Below are 22,608 nucleotides of genomic sequence, written 5' to 3'. Positions count from 1 at the left end.
TTAACAAAGGGGGGAGTTAAGAATCGTCAAATAAACACTCCCACCAAAACTGCTGACAGCATTAAGTGCACAAGCATAAATAAAAAACGATTCTAGTCACCGACTAAACCTCGTACTGAGCAGTTGAGTTAGCGTCTTTCTCTGAGTTTATAGCTATTCATATAGCTCTCTTTTGGTGTTCTTTTTTTTGCACTACGGTCTGCTTACTTAAGTAACGCGATTAATACGTATTTTAAGTGAGAAATATAAACCAATACTTATATCAGTGTATTATAATTTTTCCACTATGCCCCCGGCGGGCTTCCAGTTCGGGGACAACAGGTTTGCTGCGCTGGCCCAAGGTCCCCAACCAAAACGTAAAAAATCCTATCAAAAACTGCAAGATGCTTTTCCTGACTTACCGCCAATAAAAAGTGATGACCCAAAGTATATTGTGATTAAATCCGACGAGAATTCTACACCCCTTTCGAAGGTTTCTTGTTTTCGTGTTTACAACGCCTTACTTACCGTGAGCAAAGATATAAACAAAATTAGTGAATTACGCGACGGCAGTCTATTACTGCTAGTGAAAAATAAGCAAGTAGCAGAAAAGTTTATAAAAACGAAATGTCTTTTCAACATTGGCGCTGTTAGCGCTAGCTATCATCAACATCTTAATTGTAACAAAAGCACCATTTATGCACCGTTTTTAAACGATGTGCCTGAAAGTGAAATAATAGAAGGACTGAGTTCTTACGAAGTTTCCGCGGTTTATAAGTTCACTCGCAAAGTTGAAGGTGTTATAAAGCCTACTGGTGTTATGCTAATATCATTCAACAGTTATTCCCTTCCAAACAAAATAAACATCGCATGGAGGATGACCTCTGTGCGACCATACGTGCCTAATCCAATGCGCTGCAGGTCATGCCAGAAATTGGGTCATACGCAAAAACATTGCAAAGGTTCCCCAACATGCGAAATTTGCAATTCTCCTTCTCCACACGATAATGACTGCATCCGAGTTATGTGTGCGAATTGTTCTGGCGAGCATCGCTCTTCGGACTATACGTGTCCAAAGTATATGCAAACCAAAGAAATTTTAAAAATAAAGACACTAGAAAAGTGCAGTATGCAAGTATAGAGAAAATACTTCCCTCCCTTCCCTTACTGCTAGCTTTGCACATGTGCTTCAACCTACAAAAGAGGTATCCTCTGTAACCACCACACCAACAAAAATTTCAGCCATCAACAAATCCACAAAATTTAAAATTACTCATAGAATTGCCGACAATGACTTGCCTAGTACATCAAAACAAAACGCAGAGGTCACCTCTGCACCCACCCCATCAATAAACTCTTTAACTAGAAATAATCACTCATCAAACGCCAACAACAAACATATTTCCATCAACAAGCCTGCTTCGATCAGTTCAGACTACAACAACGTCTCACATTCAGCTAAAAATATCAGCGACAACTGTACCCAACAAGCCTCTTTCTTAAATCCCAAACTTTTCAGTCCAACAACAGCCTCTCTCATTTCTAACTTAAACAACTCCTTAAACTCGCTCAATAAATATACTGACTTCAACAACACTACTACCAACACTACCGTGCAGTCTAATCCACCTAATCACGAAAATCTCTTTCCAACAACAAGCAATTCCAACGATAATCAATTCTCTACTCAACATACTGAACAAATAGAAATTGACTCTGAATAAATACGCTTAGCTTTTACTCTCTTTTGAACTAGTACCAAATTGGTGACACTCAGCTTCAACTGACTGCTCATACGAGTTGATATTCTAGCTCTCTTCTGTTTCCCTTTTTTCTTTTTTTCCTACATAGATCTTATGATTCCAGTATTGCAATGGAATTTAAACGGCTACACTAATAATTACAATGAGCTTCAATTATTAATACAAGACCATGCCCTAGCTATTATACTCTTAAATGAAACTCACATCTCTTTCAACTTGTCGGCTTTTACTCCTAAGCAGTATATTGGCATGTTTCACAATCTTCCACATATTAGCACAGGTAAAAGAGGCATTGCGATTCTCATAAGGAGAGATATTTCACACAAAATTAACGCCATTCAATCCAACTTGCTGGCTATGTCGATCGAAATTATCTTACTTAAAAAATCACCATTATCTGCACCTATATTGCACCAGATGAACATTTCACCAGTACAGACATCCTGCAATTAATCAACCAAGCTTCTACTCCTTTAATTTTCGCTGGTGATTTTAATGCATGGAGCCCACTATGGGGCTCTCCAATAGCCAACAAGAAGGGCAAATGCATTGAAGACGCTTTACTTTCCTCTAACTTAATATGTTTGAATAACGGATCCGCGACACACTTTTCCACTCACTCCACTTTTTCCCATGTAGATCTTACAATGTGCACCGACACACTTGCCACAGAGTGCGAATGGAGTATACTCGATCACCTGCATGGAAGCGATCACTTCCCCATTGTACTAAAATTGCACCTAGGTTCAACAACTAAAAACCACAAAATAAATAAGGTATTCAAAACTGATTACGCTGATTGGGAGAAGTTTCAGACACATTGCGAGATAAATGGCAATAATACCACAATATCTGACAACCCTAACCAAGAAAGTGCGAGGTTAACAAAAATTATCCGTTCAGCAGCGAATGTTAGCATTCCTCATACAAAGCCAACAGCAAGTTCAAAGAGTGTTCCTTGGTTGAATAAAGAAATCGCTGAATTGCGGGCAAAAAAACAGACAGCTTGGTATGAATACAAACGCGCTCGATCACTAGTCAACTTAATATCTTTCAGGAAAGCCAATGCTCTTTTCCGTCGTTCCGCGAAACAGGCCAAGCGTAAATGTTTTCAGGATTTCACAAGCAAAATAAATCCTTCGTCTAGTCCTAAGTTAATATGGAACGCTTTAAAAAACTTTCTGGAGTGCCTAGAAATCTAACCATTCAATGCGTAAAGGGGCCAACAGGTTTGGTAACCAATCCATCCGATATTTCCGAGTTATTTGCAAACCACTATTCTGAAACAAGCTCAGATATTTCATTCAGCACACAGTTTCAAACCTCTAAAACCACCACACTGTCCGACACTTCCTACTCTGTCTCCCCTCTTTCTTTTTCTGCTAAACAAATAGAAACCAGCATTTCACTGTCTGAATTCGAGTTCGTTGCATCTACCGTTAAGGGTAAGTCCCGGGGCAAGATAAAATTTCTTATCCAATTATCAGACATATGCCAAAAAGTCTCAAGCTCCGATTGGTAAAGCTTTATAACAAAATTTTCAATACTGGTGTCTACCCCCAATTTTGGAAAACGTCCTGTGTTATACCAATACTTAAACCACACAAATCCTCCGATGAACTTGCTAACTATAGGCCGATTTCCCTCCTTCCATGTATGGGCAAAATTTTGGAAAAGATCGTGGCTAACCGCTTGATGTGGTATGCTCAGCGAAACAAGTTCATATCACCGAATCAAGTCGCCTACAAAAAAGGTCAAGGCACGTTAGATGCTTTAATCCAACTAGACTACTTCATTACTAACGCTTTGTCCAGCAAAAACCACGTGTCCGTACTATCTCTGGACTTTCACAGAGCTTTTGACAAAATTGGAGCCCATATTATTATTCGACAACTTAGAAAATGGAAAATAGGCCAGAATATGATACGTTTTATTACTAACTTTCTCACAAACAGAAAACTCAAAGTCAACGTAAATGGTTTTCTTTTTTCAACACTCCCGCTTTCTAATGGTACGCCGCAAGGCTCACCTCTTTCAGCCCTCCTTTTTATCATTGCTTTCGATGATATTAGTAGGATGATAAAAAATTACATAGGAGTTGAGCACCAGATCTATGCTGACGATGTCCTAATCTACACAAAAGTCTCTGACGTTAATTTAGCTCAATCCTTATTTACTAATATACTCGCCAGAATTGAGACTTGGTCACCGGAGTCTGGTGCTTCACTTTCCTTAGACAAAACACATATCCTTCATGTATGTAGGAAGCAAAATTGCAACGGTATTTCACTAACCCACAACCAAACTAACATCGAATGTAAAACACAGCTGAAAATACTGGGATTAATTTTTGACTCTAATTATAATTTTAATGCTCACTGTAAATATGTCAGAAACTCGTTAATGTCACGATTAAATATTGTCAAATATCTCTCGTCTAAGCATTCATTTATTCATCCGAACACAATGTCAATGTTGTCAGAGCTTTGCTAACTTCAAAAATAGATTATGGGCTCCCCATCTATGGCAATTGCTCCAAAAGCAGTATCAACCTTTTAAATGCACCTTACCATTGCGCAATACGGCGAAGTCTCCGAGCCTTTCCAATCTCGCCAATAAAAACGATAATGGCTGAATCTGGTTTACCAACTATTCAAAATAAAATTATAGATTCTTCGCTTCAAATTCTTGCGAAAACGGCTGAGAACACCAACCCATTACTAAATACAACTAACACCCATGCCACGAAAAAAAGAAAAATTCCAAGAATACAATCGGCTATTTCGAGATGCTTAAGTTTCGCTGCAGAAAATAATATTTTACGTAACGCAACACGCAAATTCACCACTCGACATCCTCCCTGTCTGATCAATGATAAAATACTACAGAATAAGCTTATGTTTTTGTCCAAGCAAAACACACCAAACGATGTCTTTCAACAAACCTTTGCTGGACTGGAATCTAATTACACAAATAATGGCTGGAGATTATTGTTTACGGATGGCTCCAAGTCCATCGATTCCACTTCGTTAGCAGATGTCACTGCCACAGGAGAAATTATTTGCAATTGGCTTCTTCCCTCAACGACCTCTGTATTCACCGCTGAAGGATCTGCTATCCTTCATGCAGTTAATTACGCAAAAAAGACTAAAGGAAAGTTATTCATCTGTACAGACAGCAAATCGTGTTTGTCTGCAATAACGTCTCCTTCCAATCGCAATCCCATAATAGAAGTTATCAGGGACGCGGTCATTGGTGCCCCTCAGAAAATCCAAGTAATGTGGATCCCTGGCCATGCTGGTATTACAGGCAACCACTTTGCAGACCTAGCTGCGAAAAATGTAGCCAGGACTCCTGCCTTAACATACTACGTCTCATCCAAGCAAGACATTCTTAACCTTATTAAGCACAAAAGGCATCAAAAAAACGCAAGCGAATGTAAAACATTTAAACATCACTACGCGGTCATAAACCCAGCCAGAAATCGTATAATGTACTCGTCAACAGTTCCAACTAGCGCAATGAAGACATATACTCGATTAAGGATTGGACACACTATCATAACACACGCCCACTTACTATCGGGTAAAAGCCCATCCATTTGCCCCCTTTGCGATGACACCGCTTCTTACTCACACTCTGTCCGATGCTTCACCCAACAGCCCACAACTCTGGCAACATTGATCTCATAAAACTACTAAGTGAACCTTCAGAAAAAAACGTGATGATTGTATATAGATTCTTAAAAACCAACGATTTGTTAAAATATATTTAAGCAACTTACATCTTTACTAACCCTTAGCAAATAGAATTTTTCACCTAGTTATAATTACAAGACGGCTGAAGGCCTCGTAGCCAGTGCTGCGTTTATGTATTTATATAATAAAACTCTTTTTGTTATATGAATTATTATAAATAAATAAATAAATAAAAAACGATTCATATAGCTGTAACAGGAGACGCTAGCTTTAAGCTTAGAAGTTATGTTATGTTATATTGAATGTTAAGAATAAAGGGCAGAACGATTTTGGCATTTAAGCAGATAACATTGGTTTTATTATTAATTATTTGGCATTCAAGCAGATAACATTGGTTGTATTATTAATTTGCAGTACATACCAACATACACATACATACATACATATATTTTATTAGATACTTAAGATTTCCGAAATAGCATGTAAAAGTGGCCATACACGACACACATGTGCGTTCGATCCGTATATGTGCGATTGCGAGTTACTCGTGTACGGGCTTGTGCGCATACTAATTCGTGTTCGAGAAAATGTTTGATTTTTTACGATCGGTGTGCACACATGTACTATTGTCGTGTATGGCACTGTGCGCACACAAAATCTCATTTTTCTCGTGTCCCCGAATAGGAAAGATCGCGGACAAACAATTTTCCGCTTGCTTGTCGCACATTTCACTATTTGAAGAACGAACTCAAAAAGGATTTGTATGCCGTGCATGGCGAAACGATTTCATACAGATCGAACGCACTTGAGCGTCTCGACAGACAAAAATTTATTGTATACTAACTGTATTGCTGTGCGTATTGCCTGTGGAGAGAAATACTAATTAGTATGCCATATATTGAAAGCTAAGAACTGTTAGTTCAGCAGTTTGACAGATCAGTTTTAATTTCTATGAAAATATCGAAGAGGCAACACATCCCATTTGCACATATGCCGACCGCAGTTTCATATCGGTAATATTTAATTTAGTAGAGCGAGTATTAAGACGGCTGAGTTAAATTATTAAAATAAAGTACATTTTCAAAATAATTTAATACATTATTCCAAAAAATTAATATTTAGTTTAATATTTTTAATTTGCGGAAAAATTATACAAAATTAATTGGCGAATGAGCGAAGTCTTAAATTTAATCACCTTATACAAACATAAATAAAAATATCATAGTAGTCCGAAAACATGAATTATTATTTTTTCCAGAAATACAATTGTAGAAAAAAATATATTTCTCCTTTTTTTATTTTCCACATAAATTTTTTTCATCCATATAATAATCTCAACAGTTCAAGAGCTCAAAACATGCGTAGCATCATCTCGAACCTACATACCCGACGCCTTTTCGCAAATAATTATGTTATGAGAAGAAATTCCCACTTGCAATAGATTTGACAGTTAGTATGAATGCGAGATGCCCCGTAAGATTTAAAAATACAGCTTAGAAACGAGCTTTATTTTTCCCCACCAGTGGTAAGAATCTAAAGAATCTGATTTAAGTTTAAAGTTTGATATTACAACCATACCGTACGTGCCTAAAAGCAAATACATACTAAACATGTTTAAAACAAAAGCCTGTCTCAGCATTTACAGCTTGTATTCTGCGTTCTCGGGGATTACCAGAAGTACGCCAAAATACATGCAATCGCATATATGGTACATACGTGTAATACTAGGCAAATTATTCGCCTAGGGAGATGTTTAAAAACTCTACTCGGGAAAATCGCACTCCTAACAAAACGCCAAAATACATGCAATCGCATATATGGTACATACGTGTAATACTAGGCAAATTATTCGCCTAGGGAGATGTTTAAAAACGATACTCGGGAAAATCGCACCCCTAACAAAACACAACTCAATACACCACCGCCGATGACACCGCAACACAGCACCAACACAACTCACCTCACCTGTACGCCAACCCACTCAACAAAAAGGATGGACACCGGGGTAGCTGACACACTATCGGCACATAAACATTCTCTTTATACATTTTGTATACCTAAGTATATTCGTTGTCCAAGTATAAGTTAATGTATTTATAAGAATTTAATAACCATTATAAGCACAATTTATACTGAAGTTACTGTTGCAAAAATTTTTACTCAAACTTGCACGGACGGACAGGCACACAGTCACCCGGATTTCAACTCAACCTGTCATCCTGATTTATATATATTTAACCCTAAAACTAACTCGATTAGTTTTATAGCGGAATTCTGTAAGCAATCTCTGGTCACTATTTGTGACATTTTGAAGTAAAGTCTCAATTTGTGACACATTCACAATACAGTCTCTAGTCACAAATTTGTCAGCTGGTAGTAAGCAGGTCACAAACGTTTTAAGAAAAGAGAAAACAAAGAGTGGTCGAAGAAGTGGCAGCTTTTTTATTAATTTTGCAAACTTCTGAAAGGTAAGTATTGTTTAATAGCAATGAATTAAAAAAATATTATTAATTTCTTTCCAATAGAATTGCTAACAGAGGAAATTTGGCACAGGAAAAGTGAGGATCCATTTTTATTGGGGGAAACAATAATTTGTAAATATTTTCGTCGTCAGCGTTGGGACTTATGCAGAAATTGAAACCTCACGATAATCGTTTCCGAAAGTCAGCTATTCCTTTTGAGATTCGGGTCAGTTTTCATGCTTTTACATGAACTTTTTTTACTAAACATTGGTACCCTATTTTTAGTCAGCCTAGCATATCCATGTATGTATAAATTGTGATGGAACACAAAAATGTGGAAATAAGCTTCTAAAATGCAATACAATTAAATGGTGTAAAGTATATTTTATATGTCAGATAAATTAAAACAAATATATAAAAACATTAAAATATTTCTAGTTTCCATAATAAGTTTGGAATAAAAGGAGAGATTGGTGCTTTTGACTGCACCCATGTTGCAACAATTGAACCGTATTCGTCGTCTAACGTTATTCCACATGAATACATGAACCGAAAGGGTTACTGCAGTATTAACGTAGAAGCGGTAGGCTAAAATATTATTTTGATATAAGTAATATATGTACATATATATGAATTTTAGATTCGTGACGACAAACTTATTTTTCGCTATTTGAATGCTCGTTTTCCTGGCTCATGCCATGACTCTGGAATTCGGACAAAATAAAATTGATAAGGGAACATGTTTCTGGATCATTTAAGTTGCTTCTAGGTGACTCAGGATATCCACAGAAGCCATGGCTACGATACCAAACCCATCTGAAGTTATTTATAACAAAATCTATATAAAGACCAGGAACATAATTGAAAGAGCCTTTCGTGTTTTAAAGTCTCGTTTCCGGTGCTTATCTTAAGAGCGGGTACTGGGTATACTTCCAAAATAAATAATTATCTTTACAAATAACTCCTCCATATATATTTTGATAAAAAATCTTTACTTTAACTCATTATTTCATTTATTTTTCAGATTTTTTAAATAATTATATTTACAAATATCTCCTCCATTTATATTTTGATAAAAAAAATCTTTAATTTAACTCATCATTTCATTTATTTTTTCAGACTTCATTAAATTTTTAAATTATAAAAAATTACTACTTAAATATATAATTGTCTATTTTTGGTTTAAAACCGCTTCCGCTAGTTTTAAAATTGCATTTGCCACGTTATTCAATGAACCGGCAACATTTTGGAAACATTGTAGGGATGTCTCTCTAAATATTGCCTCTCCGTCGCTCCTCCTTTTCATCGCAGCCTTCATATCAGTAAACATTTCTTCGGATGTCTGCTTTCGACCACGAAAAGTTGATGACATGTCGTTGACTGAGGGACTCTGCGGATCAATATTCATTATAATGTCTTCTAAATGTAAAAAGAAAATATCATTCGATTTTATTTACTTCTAGATATAAGCACTTTATATGCAAACATTTTATTTAATCATACTTCTAGTCTAATTGTTGGCACATCAGGCAGTCCATCCACCTCGGTCCCCCCTAAAGTCTCCATTGCCCGCTCTTCCAACTCTGATGATTCAGTTTTTTACATAGGCCCTCCACCTTTATTTACCTAACAAAAGCTAAAGAGCTACAAACGGTCAAATATGATCAGATGTTAGAGAGGTTGTTATACCCTTTATGACATTGCTACTTCTTCGCGGCTAGCTCTTTTTTGCGCGCTTCCAAAAAAATAACCCTGGTCGGTCAAACACCGGGGTGTATCAAATTTTTTTCACGTTGAATTTATTTTTGTTTATATTAGCTTGGTAACATTGATTATTTGACAGTTTGTAACTCATTTGTTATTCTTAAATAATCAGAATTCAACAAAAAGTTAAATGTATAATAAAAGCTTTTTTTGCACTATATTATATAAAATAAATGTGTACAAACGAATTAGTGATGTGTTAGTGGATATAAAAGTGCAAAACATAAGTGCAAAAGTAATTTTATATCGAGAAAATATGTACTTCAAATAGTGGTAATTTTCAACCTTAAACGCGAATATCTCGAAAACTATAAGCTTCCTGCGGCTATAACTATATTCTTGATCTGGAGAATCTTCTCTATCCAACCATACCCATTTTATTCCCGAAATCCTGGGACGGTATACTAAAGCCGACCCTTTGTGGGAGTTAGAGACAATTTTTGTGACTTGAGACGATTTTGCTTTTCTGTAAGTGACAGTCACTAAAAATTTGCGAGTTTCTCAACTGAAAACGATCAATTCTAACCATCTGTCACAATTCATTATTTAGAGATATAAGTTCACATATTCAAAAAGTATCATATGATGCATTAATATCTTATGATACAAAGCAATATAATATGACATCACTAAATCGCTGAGAGTGCGACACGTGTAGTGGCAACCTGTGGGAAGCGCAGCGTCAGCAAACTCCATACCCTTTGCAGCGGCAAACATAGGTCTAGAGTTAAGTATAATTAATTGTAAACTTTAGTTCTTAAGCGGAATTCAATAATGGAGCATAGCTCCCCGAAAACATTTTTTTTGTATAAAAACTAACTAAACGTTTTTTAACTAGCGCCCGAGCAGGGACCAGCGCGCGTAAGTAGTAATAGCCTGAAAACCAAAACGCAAGATTTTGCGAGTGGCGAACGGTAGTGATTGTGAATAAAAAAAAACAAAAGTCTGAAAATAAAAAAGTAAGGCTATGTGTGTCAAAAACAAAAAACTACAATAAATACTGCTCTGAAGAGCGGTTACATCGTAACACGTGGGATTTGGAAACGTCGAGAGACCTCAGTACCAGTAGAGAAAAGGACTACCCGGAACTTGTAAGGACATCCTACGGAAAGCTGGAAACCACTAGTGTAAGCTTATATAAAATATTTTTAGATTATTATAAAAAATGTTGATACTACAAAGAATACGAAATTAAATTGTTCAACCCAAAAAGAGAGAGAATCAAAAAAAGGTCTTAAACTAAAAGAAAAGAAATTTAAATTAAAGGAATCTAATTATTTGATATAAAAAGAGAGGAAAAAAAGTCCTAAATTAAAGTAAGCTTTTAAAAAAAAATTGCTAAAACTATTGAAAAAGTGATTTATTATTTTACATAGAAATAAAAGGAAAGAGATAGAGTGCTATTGAAAAGGAAAATAAATTTAACTAATTGACTTAAAAAAAAAATATTAATATAATGCCAGAAACAGCTGAAGAATTAATTGAGCTACTAAACCAAATGAGGTTAGATTATGGGCAAACCAGCCATCCTTCAAAACCTTCCACCCATCCTTTAAACCCTCAAACTCCTAACCCCACTCTAATAACAACAATAGTTCGAGAAGTACTCAAACGAATGAGTACGCAGGCAATAACTGACTTTAACGAACCCCACCACAGCGTGACACTGAACGCGAACAACATAAACGAATTAGATAAGATTCCGGACATGGTTAAATGCCTTAGAGAATTTTCAGGATGACCAGGAGAATTCAACTCTTGTATGAAAAGCGTAGAAAGAATTTTTAAAGCATATGAGGGGGTCAAGAATACCCCTAAGTACTTCGCGATACTCCATACGATCAGGCATAAAATAATTGGCGATGCCGACACCGCATTGGAATCGTACAACACTCACCTTGATTGTAGTCAAATTCGAAGATGCCTTACGATGCATTATTCGAATAAAAGGGACATAGGTACCCTCGAATACCAGATGACCACTATGGTCCAACGCCACAATGACATTCCGACCTTCTACCAACACCTTTCGCTTATATTAGACAAAATATCATGTCTCCAGTTAAGCGACGAGTCCATACGGACTATGACCAATTCATATAATGACAAAGCCCTTGACATATTTATTAGAGGACTAAATGGCGATTTACCTCGTCTCCTCAGCATGAGAGAACCGTCAACCTTGCCCCAAGCACTACATTTATGTCAAAAACTTGAAAACATGACGTATAGAATAAATCATGCAAATAATACACACAAAGCCAATATTCAACCACCACCACGATCTCCCCGAAATAATAATAATGTTAATAAATTTAATAATTTTAATAACAATAGAGGTTTTTACCCCGAATTAACATATTCCCAATCCCCCAGACGAAATTTCGACCAACATGCATTCGGTCGTCAATCAAACCGATATCCCTAACACTCTCCCAACTATATGCAAAAGAACCAAGGATTCATGCCGAGGTTCAACAATTACCTGAACAACCCCAATATTACTAGAGGAAATACCTCCTTTAATAACAGAACGAACATACCACCCAAACCACCGACCCCAATGGAAGTAGACCAGTCAATACGATCACGACAAATTAATTATCAGAATAGGCCCAGTAAATTCCAGGACAATCGACTACCGAAACGTCCGATTTCCGCACAACTGACTCACCCTCCAAGCAAAATACAACGAAATTTTTTTACTAACGCAGTAGAAGTGGACCCGAACGGGGTATATGATGACAATTCCTACGATAGCAATTATGATAATACAGGTAAAAATGAGCCTGATACTATTAATTTTTTAGATTAGCGCTGTCTTCGCTACCTCGAGTTTAGAACAAGGCGCAATACATTTTCTTATTGATACCGGATTCTATAAGAATTACATTCAATTCACTAGGATTAGGAATCCAATTCTGAACGAAAAGCCCTTTACAGTAAAATCAGTTGCCGGGACAATCGAAATTACCCACCACACCTTCGTAGACATTTTTGGATCAACAGTGGGGAAAACAAAATTTTTCATATTACCAATTCTAAGGTCGTTCCACGGCATAGTAGGTGACGATACACTTAAAGAATCAAAAGCAATCATTCATAGCGATGAAAATTTAATGACAATTTGTCAAAATATAAATATAACGTTAAAGCAACGAATATCGCACGAAGTGAATAATGTGGAAATCAATATTCCACATCTCTCATTACAACAACAAAACAAAATTAATAATATTATTGATAAATGCCCAAACCTTTTTCCCGATCCTGATGAAAAACTCACCTACATCACTCTCGTAAAAGGTGAAATCCGAACAACAACCGAAACCCCTGTCCACTCTAAGCCATACCCGTATCCAATGGCATTAAAATACGAAATGGAACGCCAAATTGAAGAACTCCTTGATAATGGAATAATAAGGAGATCGAAATCCCCGTATAACTCTCCAATAAGGATAGTTAACAAAAAGTCAGATACCTCTGGCAAAAAAAAGTATCGAAGGGTCGTTGATTATCGCAAACTCAATTCAGTTACGATCCCCGATAAATATCCTATACCAGAAATTAACGAAGTCTTTGCAAATCTGGGAAACAATAAACTAATTACTGTTATCGACTTAAAAAGTGGGTTCCATCAGACATTCGCGAGTCAGACATTGAAATAAGCGCATTTTCCGTAAACAACGGAAAATATGAATTCCTCCGCTTACCTTTCGGTCTAAAAAATGCTCCAGCCACATTCCAAAGAGCACTAGACGATATCCTTTGTCAACATATAGGAGTAAGATGCTATGTTTACATCGAAGATGTAATAATATTTGGCAAAAACGAAGAAGAACATTTTAAAAATATAGAGTTAGTATTTGAAACCTTAGAAAATGCAAATATGAAAATCCAATTAGACAAATGTACATTTGCTAAAGAATAAGTAGAATTTTTAGGATATGTAATCATTTCAAATGGGATAAAAACCAACCCCGAAAAAGTAGAAGCGGTAGCTAAATTTTCAGTTCCACAAACTCTCAAAGAATTAAGATCCTTCCTAGGTATGTCAGTTTACTACCGACGATTTATCCAGGATTACGCAAAAGTAGCTAAACCATTAACAGCACTATTAAGAGGAGAAGCCGGTCATGTCTCCAAACAGAACTCGAAAAAATAGAAATAGAATTAGACAACGAGGCCTTAGAAGCATTTAATAAAATAAAAAATACTTTAGTATCCAAGGATATAGTTTTAGTTTCGATAAAGATTCTTTTTAAATTTCGATAAAGATTTTGAACTAACGACCGACGCCTCAGATTTCGCATTAGGTGCCGTCCTATCGCAAGACGGTAGACCAATTACTTTCATATCGAGAGCTTTAAGCAAAGCCGAAGAGCATTGTGCTACCAATGAGAAAGAAATGCTTGGTATAATATGGTCACTTAATTCACTTAGAAATTACCTTTACGGTTGAAAAAAAGTGAAAGTTATCACCGATCATCAACCTCTTACCTACGCCTTAAGCCATAAGAATACTAATGGTAAAATGAAGCGATGGAAAGCCATTTTAGAAGAATATAACTACGAACTAACTTACAAACCTGGTAAAACAAATGTAGTTGCATCCTTTTCAAGGATACCAATACAAATAAATTCACTCACACCTACGATTCATAGCAATGAAAGCTAAAGTCACTATTTAATCCCTTGTACAGAAGTTCCAATTAATGTTTTCAAAACCCAAATTTTTTTCAAGATTGATGAAATATCTTCATATCAATTTAAAATAATTTTTCCAACAGTTCATAGACATATAATTACAGAACCAGAACCACCAATTACAAACGATACCTTAACCCATCTGTTATAACTGGAATTCATACAGAAGAAAGGATAATGGGTATGATGCAAAATACCTATCCTATTCATTTTAGTAACATTAAAATCCGATATACCCAAAAATTAGTTAAAGAACAAGAACAGGAGAACGTCATATTAAAAGAACATTTAAGAGCACATAGAACATAGTGGAAAAGTAACTTTTCTCCGATTATTTTTTTCAGTGGTTTTAATGATGCAATTTTGTCACAGACATTCCAAGTAAACCAAAAACACATAAAGCTTATTTTTATGTTGGCCCGTTGATTTTTAATTGATTTTAGAAGTCAAATATACAAAATTTTCACGAAAAGAGGGGATTTCAGGGCTGTATTCAAAATGATCTCATTTGATTTTGGTGACAGATATTTTTATTCGGAAAAAAAATCTGCCTTCGGACAAGTATCTTCTGTAAAACAAAGGAATGTTGTTTGAGACATTTTCATATGCACCTTTTTTAGAGCGAAACCCCGACTAAAGGTCCATTTTTCCTTTAAATTTGGGTTAGGTAAGCAATATCTAAAAAGTCCCAGAGAGTCCCAGTTCCAAACCACTACAGAAATGTTACATAATTTGTTTTCAACGAACTGTGAAAAAATCAGCTGCCCATACCTGCTCTCCTGGGAGTTATAGCGATTTTAGTATATCACTCTCAGTATTTATTCCATAGAAATAGAACGGAAATTCTCGGAATCACTTATTTTTTTTATTCTACATTTATTCTAGCACTCCACAAAAATGAGCATAACTCTCTTTAAACTGAAGCTATTGACTTCAAAGCGGTATCAAATTAAAGCTTTTATTGCCACCTTTCAAATAAGAAATGAAATAGATTTTGGTTTTATATAAAATTTCAGAGTTGTTCAACAAATATCGAAAAATCATGAAAATTTGACGTTTATAATTCTTGTTCGGACCACCCTATACTTTATTTAAAAAACTAATCATAGGGTATTTATCAGAAATAAAAGAAGAATTAAAATACATTTTTTTTGTAAATTTTTCGAACACCTTTTTTTTACTTTTGTTGAAAATTTGACCCAACAATTTTTTTCGGTGTAAATTTTTTTTCACTCATTCTGTTTGGGATTTCATTCTGACCAATCTGTAGAAGTTTCTCATCGATACAATTAAAATTACAGTTTAGGCAATATGATTTCCAAAAAATTCCGGTTTCGCGACACTGTGTGCCGCTGAAAATAAAACACAAATTCTCGAAACAAAATATTTTCCCGGTATGTTAAATAAAATAAAATGAATAATAGCCAACTGCACCGTTTGTAAAGAAAATAAGTACGAAAGACATCCCAATCAACCGAAAATTGCAGAAACTCCATTACCAATATATCCAGGACACACAGTCCATATCGATATATTTTTAACAGAGCGAAAAATAGTCATGACAGCTTCAGATAAAATTACAAATCACGCAGTAACAAATAGTCTAAATAGCAGAGCAATAGAAGACGTCAGAAAACCTCTAAGAGATATTATATTTTTCTTCGGAGACCAAAATTAATAGTTATCGACAATGAGCCATCTTTAAACTCAGCCTCTTTAAATTTATGATGAAAGACGAGTTAGGAATAGAAGTTTACACCACTCTCCATACAAAAGCCAAGTTAACGGACAAGTGGAAAGGTTCCACTCTACATTAATCGAAATAATGCGCTGCATACAGTGGCGGATTTAGAAATTTGCCGCCATTAGGATATTAAATTTTTGCCGCCCCTATTGACCTCATGCGCTAGTTTAGTTCACATGGTAAGGTATGCCTTAAAAATACTTATACACCATATGAATACAGCTTATACAAAATAATGTGTAGTCGGTAAACGTTTAATTGTTAAATATTTTTTATTCCATTTACAATATAAAAACAACACGAACAATATCTATTAAATAATCTGTTAACAATTAGGTTAATGGTGACAATGAGATCAAGTAAGTTTTACATTAACTTTTCGCGGGATTTTAAATTCGCAAAATTATTAATTATATAGTATGAGATCTTGTTCATTAGTTCTGACTCTATGCACAAAAGAGATAAGGCGTTAAGCTCTTCTTGACTTAAAGTAGATCGTAGATAGTTTTTTACTCGCTTTAGGCAAGAAAAGCTTCTCTCACCTGAACAATTTGTCACTGGTGTACATAGAGCCATGCGAAGTGCTATATCCAAGTTTGGATATCTTGGTTTTATCAAAATTCTTTCAGAGGGAAGGTGACATTGAAAGTGTACGAATTCCTGAACTAAATCAGTTTATAAATCATTGGGATACATTTTTTCCAAGGGATTTTTCCGTCAGGGTCCATTTCAGTTTCTCCAAATTCAAGAGTATTCCCGCCACTTCTTGTCGCGTTACAGGCTTTTCGCTACAATTGTCTTTGATTGATTACAAAGTCTTAAGAACTTCGTGCCAAGAATCTCTCAAACTTTTACACGCGTCCTCTCTCGCTGATAAACGTGTCAGATTCACTCTTCTCAGGGTTTTGCCTTTCCCGATTTCACTCATTAATTTAAGCCAGCGTTGTGTCGAGCTTACAAAAAAAACATAAATTTCCTGTAGCGTCATAAAAAAGCGACATGCTTCTATAAACGATTCAGCAGCTGCAGTTGCCACTAAATTCAAAGAATGGGCAGAGCAAGGCACGTAAAATGCGAAAGGTGCTTGATTTCGAATTTTTGCATGCAAGCCATTGTACATGCCAGACATGTTCACGGCATAATCATATGACTATCCACGACAGTCTTCAGTATTAATGCACAGTGTTTCGAGCTCCGAAATAATGACAGAAAACATTTCTTCAGCTTAATGTCCCACCGACGGCAAAAACTTAACAAATCTTTCACACGGTTCGCCAGATTCTAAAACGTATCTAATAACACGTGGTGTGGAATCTATGATTAAAGAAAAATATTTCGCCCTTCGTATCTCGTCTCCAATCTGTTTTGAGACTTTATGACCCATCAAGAGGATAAACTCATCGCAAACGGTCTTTGATAAATAACTGGTACTGCCTGATCCTTGATTCCCAAATCGTTCAATACGACTGGCTAAAAAAGGATCGACTTCCGCTAACAGTTCCAAAATCATACAGTAATTTCCCTTATGTGGATCACCGAACTTTTAATTTTTGCCTCTGAAAGCAAGGCCTCTTGAACACAGTCGCTTCACTACCGCAACAACTCTCTTCAGAACATTTTTCCAATAAATAATTTCTTCATCAATTTAGACCTGTAGTAAATTGTCTATTCGGCCATCAATCGCACTCCTACCATTCAAACCAAAAATACTAGATTTATGACGTGCAGAGTTTTCATGCTGAGCTACTCGGTGTTCTGGGTTTTTGCAGTCATTAAATCATTCGTTCTCGAAATGAGTCTTATACTCCAATGGACCGAATGCTAAACAGGGTCCGCAATATACAGAACTTTTATTTTCAGAATAAACAAGCCAATTTCAGTCTTTCACTTCATTATTTTTCATTTTTCTTCGGAAGATACCCACTTTCAAGAAACTACGCTGATCGGCATGTATTTTTTTACTTTTAGAGAAGTCACAAGATTTGTTTTGATCGAATTGATCTTATTGATGCTTCCTCTACCGCCTCCTTATCAAAAACATAATTATCCGTTTTTTCAAAAGCAGATTGTTCAACTGGCGACAGTTATTGTTGGGCCACAGTGCTCAAATCCGTTTCATTTTTTTCAGATTGGATTGTATCAAGGCATGTGGTTGAATTTCCTGGTCTAACAACGCTGCTTTTACTGTCACTTGTAAGAAAACTGTCAATTTTTATGGTTTTACGGATAATCTGTTCTTGTTATTTTTTTCATTTTGGCCTTTTTTAAACTCAACTCCACTAAGTCGCTTTCTTCCATCACTCATTCTAACAATTTTATATTCAAGAACTGAAACAAAAAAATATATTGGGAGTTTTATTTCTCGTGCGTAAGTAAAGTCCTATGTTCGGAATTCAAACCATGACTACTTACCTAATATTATAAGCAAAGGAAATAGGTATATCTACGGTTAAGTACCAAACACTGCTATCTACAAAACAAAACCGTTTAGATATTTAAGTATAATAAAACAAAAAATGTGAATTTCCATGCAAACCTTTCAAAACAGAATCAAGTTGATTACTGATTCGTTGCTGATGATTTATTGTAATACATTAGAATTTCTTACCTTACTACACGTATGTATTGTATGCACCGGTGATGTGATGTTATAAAAATTATCTATTCACACAATCCACTAAACAGTCTGAAAAATTAAAGCACACAACCAAAGAAAAATGTGCCGGTGAATAACGAATATTAATACGTAAGAAGTTATTAGAAATTGCAGGACGCAATCGACCAATGTGACTTTTGATTTGCTTTTGTTTTGAAGAAAATCCTAGGGACTCCTCGTTTGTATTGCCGCTATATATCTATCTCTCTCGATCTCGAACTCAATGCCAATGCCGCTGCCGCCGCCTACATCGTCTCTTGCACGCGGCAACCCGATCGCGACGCGAACCGAGCGCGCTCGCTTGTGGTTCGTGCTGTCAATTCGTTCAGCCAGCCAGACACTCTTAGCGAACGGCCATATCATTCGTTCCCGCGCAGCAACGCAAATACATTCATACCTAGTAGTAAATATTTAAATTTTGAAACATATTACACGTTAAATATAATATATGTACGCATTTAATTTAATAAATGGGTCAAATCTCTTTGTGTAGGTATACAATTTTAATTTATTTCTGTAAGACAAAATAAAATGTTTGGATCAAATTTGCCGCCCCCTAAAATCTGCCGCTTAGGCTCCAGCCTACTCAGCCTGCTGGTAAATCCACCCCTTCATATCCCACTTAATAACACAGATAAGAGCCCAACTTAACAATCTAAAATTAGAGCAAAACATAAAAAGATTAATAAATTTCCTGGGTAGCGCATGGAAATGGATTGCAGGAAGTCCAGACCATGAAGATTACGAAATAATTTCAAATAAAATAAATAATGTCTTACAAATTAACAATAATCAGGATTAATTAACAAACTTACAATAGGCAAAATTAGCGACATAAAAAAAATTTCAAATAATATAATTAAAACCATGCAATATGAAAAAAGTTTAGAAATTGAAGCAATTTTTCAGCTAAAATACAAATTAGAAATAATTAAGGAAGAAATTTTAAATATTGTATACGCAATACATTGGGCAAAATCCAGCATAATAATTTCTTTTATTTTATCAAATGAAGAAATAAATATTGTAAAAGAAGTAATGGACAATGACAATATTCCATATGTAAATTTAGACGAAGCACTCGAGCTTTCCGAAGTAAAAATTGCAAATAATGGCAAAATTATAATTTATATTGTTAGCCTCCCAACCGTAGATAACCAAATTTGTAAAACTTTAAATATTAAAGCAGTAAGAAGTAACGGGAGTATCAATAAAATCAATTTAAATACAATTTTAAACTGTGAAAAGGGAATTTATGGAATAGAAAATTATTGTAAAAAATATAATTCCCTACAAATATGCTTAAGTAATATTGTAATAGATTTAAGTAATGATACATGAATAAATAATCTATTAAAAAGTCGTTTGCCTAACTGCACGGAGGTCAACAACCAACATATTCCAACTGTGCACAATGGGACAGAACGCCATTTTTTTGGCATAAAGTCAAAATTTTTATATATCTATTCCTGCAAAGTAAGTTATTTTTCTATTAGTAGATTATCCATATATATCTAAAAGTAACAATAAAACAGCCTGTTGGCATCTCTACATTTTTGGCGCGCTTTCAAAGTCAGCTGATTGTAACTGCTTGTTTATGTTTTGATACATGCAATTTAAAGCTTGCAAGTAAATCGGCTGTGAAATTTTAAGTGAACCAAAAACTTTATTTTTAAATCATGGAAATCAATCGACAAGGTATGTAAATGCATATTGTGAAAAGAAAATGTGTGTATATTTGTCTATTGTGTATTCATACTGCCATATTCATACTTCCATATAAATTAACAAATATTTGTGTTCCTGTGAGGTAGAACTTCTTGGCTTCCGCTGCCTTCTGCTCAAAACCTGTTCCAAATGTATTGTGATTATGTCTTCTCAAATGTGTTATACAAATAATTTGCTCATTTTTGCTCGTTTTTTCGAAAATTGGTTTTTTAAGGAAAATATGAATTCTCCCATGAAGAATTGCTGCAAATATGGGAGTCAAATGATCGAAAAGATGACAGTATTTTGAACTACATTTATAAAAAACTTAATGGAGACACGTTAAAAGAAGACAAAAACAAAGAAATAAAAAAGAAAGTTGTAAATTTTTGTAGCTTTATTAGAAAGCATTTACCAAATTGCAACAGACTGTTGAGCAGATTCAAAGAAAAACATTCTGAATGGCTTGCGTCGAAAATGACATTGGTAGTTGAAAACAAAGATTGGAAGAGTGCTTCTGCCAGCAAACTAGGACGCGTCCGGACGTCCAAATTTAAATTATGATGAAGGTAGTCAACGTTTGAAACGTAAATTGGCCTTTGAACTATCAACAGAGCGGGAGCACAATACCCAACTTCTTGTTCATGCTGCTGCAGTTTCAGCAAAAAATTCATCAAAGAAACTAAAAATCAAATATTAGCGAAGAAAGTAAATTTGGATTCACAAATTAAGAGTTTGACACCTCTCGAATACAACCTTAATGGTGGATACATCACTGTAAGCTATGATCTGCATATGACGTTAATAGATGGTAAGGTGTTAAATGTATTAATTGGTACAAATTCTAATCAGTGTTGCCCAGTATGTGGTGCAAAACCAAAAGACTTTTTAGCAACGAAGGATTTGAAATCCAGCGTTTTCAAGAAAAAATCTGGAGCACTTCAATATGGTGTAAGTCCTTTGCATGCATGGATTAGATTCCTGGAATTTGTATTAAAAATCTCATATAGAATCGACATAAAAAAGTGGCAGGTTAGGGATGCAATAGATAAACTAAGTATGAGAACTAGAAAACAGAAAATTCAAAAACAATTGTGGGAAGAAATGGGGCTACATGTTGATAAACCAAAACAGAATGGCTGTGGAAGCACAAGTGATGGAAATACGGCGAGGAGAGCATTTACAAATACTGAGACCTTAGCATCAATTCTGGAGTTTGACATTGAAATTTTGAAGAATTTATATTTTATATTAATTTAAATTTTATGCGAATACCAGATCAATGCGGAAAAATTCGAAATTTTTTGTAGTAAAACTGCTTTACTATATATGGAAAAGTACTCTTGGTTTCCTATGTCAGCAACCGTCCACAAAATATTAGTCCATGGTTTTTATGTATGTACTTACATTTTATAGGAAATAGTAGCTACAGCGTGTAAATATGGCACATAAAATAAAAACGTTAGCGATCGTCTGACCGTTTTGTTTCCGATAAGAAAACCTACAAACCCGGAATTCGCGACACCTTAAACCTATAAAAATGCGTTTCGAACATGAAAATCGATAAGATCGGATTGTGCGACACCTTTCGAAAAAAACTGTCGGATTGAAATGCGATACCGAGAAAATCGGATTCTACGACAGGGCCGAATAAGAGCTTCAGTAGTTCCTGTCGGTTGTCTTGGAGAAAATGCGGCCGAGGATCGAAATAAGTTCTGTAAGAAGGATAGAAATGCACATGCCAGAAAAAGTAGCAGAGCATATAATTTGTCCGATGTTTTTCATAGATCTATGGATTCCTCAGATCCTCTTACATCAAGTTTGCACATCAACAAAAGAGAAAATAAACAAATTAAAAAAATGTAAGTTTGTTAGAAGCAGAAAACAGAGTCAAATACGGAACCAGCATCACTCTGATAGTAATTTTAATAGTCATCTAATTTTCGGGAAGAATCTTCTGATGAAACAAAAAGAAGATGAACCCAGTAAACTGTCACAACCGGCAATAGAAGGACTCAACAAAATTTTCAATAAACCTAAAGATTCAAACGCCCAGTGGGACTTGGAAGTGGGAAAGAATTGGATACTTCCTAATGAAAAAATAGGTAGAGCTACTTTCCTACAATAA

At 35.3% G+C, this 22,608-nt stretch overlaps 1 protein-coding gene across 1 annotated transcript in view; it reads left to right on the top strand.

Annotated features, from left to right (window-relative positions):
- Positions 1 to 22,608, top strand: part of LOC126764121 (putative uncharacterized protein DDB_G0282133) — a 193,572-nt gene that overhangs the window by 82,405 nt on the left and 88,559 nt on the right. The window lies entirely within an intron of this gene.

This window comes from Bactrocera neohumeralis, unplaced genomic scaffold (assembly GCF_024586455.1).
Source record: "Bactrocera neohumeralis isolate Rockhampton unplaced genomic scaffold, APGP_CSIRO_Bneo_wtdbg2-racon-allhic-juicebox.fasta_v2 cluster09, whole genome shotgun sequence".
Lineage (NCBI taxonomy): Eukaryota > Metazoa > Arthropoda > Insecta > Diptera > Tephritidae > Bactrocera > Bactrocera neohumeralis.
This window is presented reverse-complemented; position numbering and strand designations above follow the sequence as displayed.